Genomic DNA, 9,947 nt, shown 5'->3' with positions numbered 1-9,947 from the left:
TAGACGCCCACATACAGGAGTCATTCATCTTTGAATGGTCACGTTACTCTCGTAGCCGCACACGCCCTCACACCCTCTCACACTGACCTGTCTTGCATTCAGAGCTTGTCCCCATAAGAGACAAAACCCATGAATCTGCAGCTAATTTCCTGAGTTTTGTCAATGGAAGGTGTGGGAATGGATTCTTAAGGGGGCCTCTCCCAGAGCTTCTGGAGCTGGAGCTCGTGTTGCTCGGGGATAATTGGGATTCCTGCTGCCCGTTTTCGTTCAGCAGTGAGGCTGCGCTTCCGAAAGAGGTGCCTGTGCAGAACTACCGAAAGCACAACTGTGCTTAGGTATTTCCTGGCGTTAAAAATGCCTCTGAAAAGATACCTTTTCCTTTAATATCTATTTTCTGCCGGGACAAGAAAAATGTAAGAGTTTTTAATTTTTTTTTTTCTATTTGTCCTTGCTGAGAGCTCTGTCCTGGCCTAGAGGAGGGTCCAACTAGCAGTAAGGAGATTGAAAACCGAGGTGAGAATTTGGAATGGAAGTGATAAAAGATGAACACGATACAAATTTTAATTCTAAACATTTCAAGGAGGAGGAGGGGCATGGTTTGGGAGGCTTCTTTGCTAAACTTTACAAAGTATTTAGAAAATATTTAGGTATTTTCAATGAAAAAAATCTTTGTTTTAAAAAATACGGGAAAGATCTGGAAAAGTGGATGTTTCCATCCATTATACTTTCTGCAACTTGTATTGCATACCTTTGTACTGATGATTCAGTCCTTCTCCAATCCATTTCTTTATCAAAGCAGTGTTTCCAAAGTGTTAACAAGAAACTTCGTGATCCCTAAAGCCCACATATGACCAACAATGCCAAAGTTCACTACACTATGAAGATAAATATATTCCACGTGTAGATAAGAGCTGAACTATTGTTCCTGTAATAATTTAGGATATTACCTGAAAAAGATCATTTTAATTTGTTCCATTTCTGAAATTAGAATTCCCTAGATGAAAGGAAAAAAAAGCCATGAAATGTATAATTGGGAGGGGCGGGGGCTTTATGTTCTATATTAAGCAAGAGATGTTCAGTGTTGGTGTGAAAAACTCCAATCACTTGTTTTTAAATTTTTTTAAAGTTTAATAGTAATTAAATGGTTATAAAAATAGTAATATAATTAGAGTAATAAAATTTGAACAATTGAGATTAGGACAATATGAGACAATAAAAACAAAGAGATACGGACATCTGGGTACCTTTTTCTGGGCAACACAAGCCCGAAAAAGGATCCCCATTAACAGAGGATTAACCCTTAAAAACAATCGCCTGTTGCATATTCATACACCTCATACATGATGCATAAATTCTGTTCAAACACAGGATTCTGTCTGGTCAGTGCCAACTTCCTCCCCTTAATCCTATCGGCGTCTGTCTTCCTGTCTGAGCGAGGTGGGAAGAAGTTAGTTTTCTGCTGATAAGGGAGCAATAAATTCCCTTTCTCTGAAAGATTTAGGTGTCCTGTGGCTGCTATCTCAGTGCGAGTCCTTTCTTAAACAAATATCTTACATAACATAGTTTCTATTTTAACATTATGTTATAACCTAAAACTATATTTAATACACTACTTAAGAAAATTAATACAGCATAACTTTCTAACATAACACATACAATATTCATTTTAATACTTGTGAAAAGCCAATCATAAAATACACATTGGCAATAACAGCATTTTATTCACATCTGAAATACAGATGACAGGATGCTTAATTAGTAAAAGAAGACAACACTTCCAATTTCATACTTCAAATTCTTTGTAGGTTTTTGCTTCATTTTTTGGGATAATATGGAAACAATGTTTTTATTAGTTTTTTTAAAGAGCTGTTCAAAATTAAATGCTATGTTCTTTAGAGAATACTTTTGTTTGTGGAGAAAAAAAATCAATTATTAGAAAATATTATTACTCATTTAAGGAGTCATCCTCAGAGTGCCTAGCAATGTTTTGTAACACAATCAAGTATCATCCTTCCTAAACCACACAAATTTCTAAAAGAAAATTTCTGAAGGAAATTATTGGAGGAATTGACAAAAGCAAGCATTATACATTGGATTTACAAATAAAAAATGGGTGCCCACAGGTACATGAGCTTCCTATCCAAAAAAAAAAAAAAAAAAAAAAGTATGAACTACCTGTCCTAAATAACTTTTAATGACCTTCTCTGCTTTTTCTGGAGTAGTAGTGATGAACTTCAGCCTTGCTTCTGGTGTGACTGCTCTTTTTAGAGGTGTATCAATGCTCCAGTACACTTATTTTCTGCCTCATAAGACAGCATGAATTTCTAAGACACGGAGGACTTTTCAGGACTGATGAAACACTTCTGTGAAGACACTCAGAAAGTCTCATGTGTAATGCACAGTGTATGTATAATTGCTGCTTGTTGAGATACTGTTTGGTTTCTAATTAAATTGAATTTTTACTTATGAAAGGGAGAGGAGAGCTGCAGTGCATTGGCCATGTCCAGTGGGCCTGGAAAGGGCATAAAGGGCATAAAGAGAGCAACTTCTGTGTGTCTGTACTGGAGTATAAAGCTGTCATTAGCTCGGTCCTTGTGAAGACCTTGGGATACAAGTAGCACCAAGAGGCTCTGGCTGCTTTGCAGCCACATTGTCCTGCCAGCACATGGTCCTGCTCCTCTCTCCTCGTGGTCTCGGCTTATGATCTATTTCCAGCTACCTTCAGCTGAAGAAGTGTGTCCGTCTTTCAAGGTACCTGTGAGAGCTGTATGAAACAAACCATGAACAATGTGGGATTGTATTTCATGTATTTGCAGGTTTCCAGTTCCAGTTAGGGAAGGTAGACAAGGAAATATTGTCTGAAAAAGGCTGGGTTGATCTGAAAGTTTCCTGTGAGTGTTTTTCAGGCTGTCATTTTGAAACATTTTATGTTTTTTAATGTAGATACAGTGGTACCTGGAAAATGGGAACACTTTGAAAACTTTTTTCTGGAAGAGTGGTGTTCTGAAAGTGAACAGAATACAAATCTGGAGTTCCTGTAGAGGAAATGAAAGTGTGGACTTATTTTGCTGTTAAAAGCAGAAAAGAACCAGTCAATGTGACTTGATTCGAAAAACAACCATAAAATGATTTTTGGTAACTGCTAACAATAACATCAATAACTTGAAATAAATGAAGTATTTTCAAGAGGAAAACGAATTCATGCAGGTGATTCCCAACTATAGATGCCTCATTTGCACATTGTAATGGATTAGTTAGCATGTGTCAGGAGCCTGTCTCAGGATCATATTATTACTCTTATCTGGATAGGATGAAGATAAGACCTGGCTGAGGGTGCCATAAGCATTAAATGTGGTGTGCCATATCAGCACTTCAGTCAGATTCAGACAAAGGGAATAAAGATTTTAACATTTCTATACTGGTTTTCTAAATTCTCATTTCAAGGATTAAACAGGAGAATCTTGACATGTTTTTAAATAAATCTCTATTTCCTGCTCATGACTTCAGTTTTAAATCCTGGGCATAATCTGTCCGTCAGTGTGGTATGATCACCTCAGGACTTTTTGCACAGAGTTTGCAGATCTGATTGTCACTGGTGTACAGGCACTTGCTTTTTGGTAGATCAAACTGACAATAAACAACTTAATGTTTGGGGATGGGTGGATTTTCACATATTTCACATTAGCTGTTTTATGGAAAATAGCTGGGGGCATAATAATGGAGAATCCATTACTCCGAGTACTTAATTTGCCTTGTATGAAGGGATGCATTTGTAGGAATACAAGGCCAAGAATCCAGCAGGGCTGTGGGGGGAAAGAAGAGGTAGAAACTTTATGAAGGCTTTTTTTCAGTGTCACTGTGAAAGGCCTCAAAACATGAAGCTCTTGTTACTACCTTGGGACTCTTTCCAACATCTATTGCAGAGGAATTTTTTCCTGCTATTCTTTCTGAAAACATCTGAGTTTCAAACTTTCTATTTATTCAGGGCTTTATTGCAAAAAGGTATTAAAGTGAGTTGAGAAGATATACTTCCCTACATTTGTTTGATGTATCATTCACAGAAGAAATCCAGAAAAATAAATGTAACCAAATTTATCAGACTAATCTGTGTTTGGAGTACGCAACTTGTATGTATCTGTTTTCAATTTAAAAAGTGAGGTTTACCAAGGCAATTGAAAATTAGCATGTTAGCTATTATAAGTTTTTTAGAATGCTTATAAATTCATCCAAATGCACTTAATTTTCAACAAAAGAAGTAGCTGCCCATGAAGTTTCTCTCAAGCCTGAACAGACTCAGAGATAAGGTATTTTGTTTGCTCCAACCATGAAAATTGTACTTAAAGAAATGAAGAAATGGTACAAAGTTTTGTTGAATGGATCAGTCCCATGGAATTAATAAAATGAAAGCAATCCTTTTTTAAATAATACAGTGTATGCTGGGGGCTTGTGACATACAGTCTGTGACAATACATGGAGTGTTGATGTCAAACTGAGCAAGTAAATCTGCTTCAAGCTGCTCTAGAACTGGTGTGATGTTTGGCTGTGCTGAGAAATTCATAATTCTCAGTTGGCTGGACCTGCTCTTCTCTCACTTTTAGAGATTTAAATTGGGAATAACTGCCATTGAAGTTGAGTGATGCTGCAATCCAAAAAGAGGGACGAAAGTCTGAATGTGTTGATATGCACTTAAACAAAGTCTGACCCATTGTAACAAATGGAATTCATTTTCTGCCTGCTGAAAGTATACATTTCTTTAAAATAAAATATTTTTGTCAAAAATCTGAGTTTGTGACAAGAAGGTCTGAGCTGATGACAAGGGACTGAGGAATAAATTTGCAAAAACATGACCACCATCTGGAAGGGGGTTTGTGTTTACATCTCCTGTACAAGCCTGCCTTTCTTTCGTATCATCCACTGTTGCCAAGGTACATTGTAAGCCTGATAGCCTGCTTTGATATGTGGGCACTCCAATGAATACCTATTCCAGAAACACAGGGCAAATAAGACTATAATTATTATAGCCAGATTTAAATACATGTGAGGTATGTATATTTCAGTACATTATTTTAATTAATTTAATATTTTTAATGTAGGTACTGAAATGTAGTTATGCACTTAAGTGAAGGGGTGGAGTATCAGTTAGGCTGAGGGTGTCTGCAGTTTGCATTTCAATTCACAGAGGACTGCACAATCTTGCAGAAGGATTCAAGGCAGATGTAGATCCAGTACCCTAGATCCTTAGTAAGGAGAAAATGTGTTTCTTTCTAGTGAATATCTAGGTTGAGTAAAGAGTTTTATTTCTTTTGAGTACTTAGAAGTACAAAATAGTATACCAACAATACATCTAGAATTGTATTAATAATAAGCCATCACAAAAGGCGTGGGATCGCAACTGTTGTAATAATATGTGGACTTGAAATTCTTCCTATCAGTAGTTTAGAGCTTTTCCTTCTCTGTCAGTAGCTGCAAGTGTTATTGCAACTACTATGGCAGGGATTCCTAATTAATAAATGAGACATTAGCAATTTATTGTTTGGTTGCACAGGCATACCTCCCTTCCACAGAAATAGTTTCTTGCCTCCTAAATTCCACAGATTTTAAGATCTATGTTTCACCGGCCTTGTACTGAGTTAAAGGGGTTTTCTGTAGCCTAGACAAAAGGCAGGACTGAGGGTTGTGAGCGATATTTTTCTGAGGACAGCTCATATCCATGACATGCTGATTTTTGCCACCAAAGAGATTCAACAGAGCTTCCTGAGCCACACAGAACAACATAATGCTGTGCTGTCATTCAAATACATATGGAGGGACCACAGTGCCATGTAGCCAGGCAGCATTTGCTGAACGTTTTCTGGTTTGCATATGCAGTCTAAATTCTAAAAGTTTCCGAGTAATTGCGTCTACAAATGCAAGACATAATAATGGAACAATAAGGGTTGAAAACTGCTTGGTGGGTGCTATCAGAAACAATGCAATACAAAAGCTGAATACACAACATGGAAAATACTGGTGCCCCTGTACAGTGTATTATAAGGGTTTCTTGAAACAGTGTGAGATTTTCACTTTACCTTGTCAGCATCTGTCTGAATTTTTCCATTGTCTGGGTGAGTTCTCTGAAAGACAAAATGAAACATTCTCTGAAAGTGAAACATTCTTTGAAAGTTTTCTTTTGGTTTGCAGTGTTGCTTCTAACTGCTGTACTGACTTTAGAATGTGTTCTTTGCTTATTAATAAATAATATATAAAAAATAATATCAGGCACTCATTGCTTTTGGATGTATTCAAAGCTCTGGCTGGGAATCACTAAATGAGGAATTTAAGTCCACATATGCGATCACCATAACTGTAAGATTTTTTACTTAGTTGGCAGAAGCAGATTGTTGAATGTTTGATTACTGTGAAAATTTCTCCTGCACCCAACAGGCTTGTGGTGCTGTGGCAGTGACCAGGCTATCAATTTCAGTGTGTTATCGGGTCAATGAGAACAAGCTCAGGTTATACCAGTAATGTGAGCAGCAACAGGAGATTATTAAATCACGTGGCATTAACCCAGAGGCAGAGACGCTGGTTCTACTCGCTCTCTGCTGATCTCCTATCTTTACAACTCTCCCTGAATGTACTCTGGACTGTAAAAGTTGCCATATGGACAACTTTAAATCTTACCCCATCTGATTACTGACATGGTTACGAGGAAGTGTCCAGGCAGTGGCTTCATGGCTCTGAGCATCAATAAATACAACAGTGCAGAACTAAGGGGGGACCACAGAAATGTTGCCAACAAGAAGGCAGCAGGACAGCCACAACTGTGCACCAGGTATCTGTGGGAGTATCCACTGTAAGGAAACCACCAGAGGTAAGGTGGTACTGGTGGCATCATAAGGAAGGTATTGCTGGTAGCATCTGGTGGTATCGTTGCTGCACTTTCTGGAAGTTTGGTTTTCAATTCCAGAGATGAGGATGATGTTAAAAATGAGCATAGAAAAGCAGAGATTCACTAACATCCACTTTACAGATAAGTTTTGAGTTTTCCTATTGGTAGAAATATGTTTAGGAGAAAAAAAGAAGAGAAAAATGAGAAAAATTCTCAAATATTGCCTCATTTTCATTTATGCTAAAAGCAAGCTAGAGAGGAGAAACTTTAATACAGACAGAAACTAAAACAATAACTTGTTTGCAGAATTACACCAACAGTACTCTCAGACAGCTTCACAAATCCATCAGTTTTGTCTGACTTTGACTGGAACAGGGAATATCCAGCACCTTTTAGGACTAGGCCTTGACGGACAGCAGTTTGGGATGCATTTTTCCCCTTTCTACTCTTTTTGGAATCTTTTTCATCAGTGTTCAGAAGTGAGTTAGCATAAAACCGTTCTCCAGTGTGTAAGAGAATAATAAACCTCCACTTCCAAACTTTGCCCTATCTCTGAATCACAGAATCAATTAGGTTGGAAAAGGCTTCCAAGATAATTAAGTCCAACCTATGACCAAACATCACCATGTCAACTGGACCCTGGCACTGAGTGCCATGTCCAGTCTTTCCTTAAACACCTCTGGGGACAGTGATTCCACCACCTCCCTTGGCATTATATATAATATATGTATACATGTATATAAATGTGTATTTTTATTTTATATATATATATATATGAAATATTATCATAAATAAATACATTTAAAATGCAGAGGCTGGAACATCCTACAGTCTTAAAAACATGAACCTTGATGGAATTGCTCCAAATCTGCATTAGTGCAAACAGGATGAGAAACAGGCATTAATCTATTATAACTTCAGTTCTGCTGGCATGACTTCTCTCATTGTTCAGAGGGGATTGACAGGACACCATTAATTACAGGCATGTCCATCAAAAAAAAAAATTGCTGCAATTGTGTCTGTATTAAGCAATTCACAATAAAACAGCTAGCACAAGCTAGCTACTGCCTAGGAGAAGAGATAACTGTTTACACATTGTAATACCAGAGTATGGGAGGAGGTCACACTGGTGGTGGAACACTGTGACACATTTTTAAAGCCTGGTATTGAGATAGTGAACTGAAAAGCTCAGTGTGTATCACAGACCTGTGTACTCTGGGTCTGTGTTGTCAGTGCCTGATCAGGGTAGAAACAGAGGTGTCAGTGAGTCCCAAGCCATGCTGTGTGGTTTAGCTATTTTTGAAAATAGTATTTGCTAGTCAGTAATATTGCAATGTGTTCTAAACTGGCCGCTTTTAATTGTTTTCCTCAAACTACATACAGAACAAAATATTGTAATTTAGTGTAAAATACTTGCAGTTTAACATCTTCCCTCTTACCTAGTGAGTATTTGAAACAATATGACAATAACCACACCAGCCATGGACAATCACACCAATATAAGAAATATAATCCAAAAGCTTTTCATATTTATATTTTATCTGAAATGCCCAGAAAACCAATTGTATCAGTTATATGAGATGAGAAGAGATACATTTATTTTTAAAGTTTCTGTTTCTGGTTGCACATAGGAGCAAGAATGGTTCAGTAAAGTTATGATTCTTGCTAGCCACTGTCAGAATTTTTAGGTCCCACAGAATTATTGTAGACCCCAAAACTAGAAAAGCTTGTGAAAAACACCAACAAGAGATTTAACAATACCAATCAAATATTCATCAAAATATCAGGTTAAATTATTCATAATAAAATGCAAGGTGACACAGAATTTACAAAGCAGATTTTAGCTTTGGTTGGAAAAGGCTTCCAAGATAATTAAGTCCAACCTATGACCAAACATCACCATGTCAACTGGACCCTGGCACTGAGTGCCATGTCCAGTCTTTCCTTAAACGCCTCTGGGGACAGTGATTCCACCACCTCCCTTGGCATTATATATAATATATGTATACATGTATATAAATGTGTATTTTTATTTTATATATATATATATATGAAATATTATCATAAATAAATACATTTAAAATGCAGAGGCTGGAACATCCTACAGTCTTAAAAACATGAACCTTGATGGAATTGCTCCAAATCTGCATTAGTGCAAACAGGATGAGAAACAGGCATTAATCTATTATAACTTCAGTTCTGCTGGCATGACTTCTCTCATTGTTCAGAGGGGATTGACAGGACACCATTAATTACAGGCATGTCCATCAAAAAAAAAAAAAAAATTGCTGCAATTGTGTCTGTATTAAGCAATTCACAATAAAACAGCTAGCACAAGCTAGCTACTGCCTAGGAGAAGAGATAACTGTTTACACATTGTAATACCAGAGTATGGGAGGAGGTCACACTGGTGGTGGAACACTGTGACACATTTTTAAAGCCTGGTATTGAGATAGTGAACTGAAAAGCTCAGTGTGTATCACAGACCTGTGTACTCTGGGTCTGTGTTGTCAGTGCCTGATCAGGGTAGAAACAGAGGTGTCAGTGAGTCCCAAGCCATGCTGTGTGGTTTAGCTATTTTTGAAAATAGTATTTGCTAGTCAGTAATATTGCAATGTGTTCTAAACTGGCCGCTTTTAATTGTTTTCCTCAAACTACATACAGAACAAAATATTGTAATTTAGTGTAAAATACTTGCAGTTTAACATCTTCCCTCTTACCTAGTGAGTATTTGAAACAATATGACAATAACCACACCAGCCATGGACAATCACACCAATATAAGAAATATAATCCAAAAGCTTTTCATATTTATATTTTATCTGAAATGCCCAGAAAACCAATTGTATCAGTTATATGAGATGAGAAGAGATACATTTATTTTTAAAGTTTCTGTTTCTGGTTGCACATAGGAGCAAGAATGGTTCAGTAAAGTTATGATTCTTGCTAGCCACTGTCAGAATTTTTAGGTCCCACAGAATTATTGTAGACCCCAAAACTAGAAAAGCTTGTGAAAAACACCAACAAGAGATTTAACAATACCAATCAAATATTCATCAAAATATCAGGTTAAATT

The sequence above is a fragment of the Pyrgilauda ruficollis genome, unplaced genomic scaffold (assembly GCF_017590135.1).
Source record: "Pyrgilauda ruficollis isolate IOZ18807 unplaced genomic scaffold, ASM1759013v1 scaffold17, whole genome shotgun sequence".
NCBI lineage: Eukaryota > Metazoa > Chordata > Aves > Passeriformes > Passeridae > Pyrgilauda > Pyrgilauda ruficollis.
This window is presented reverse-complemented; position numbering follows the sequence as displayed.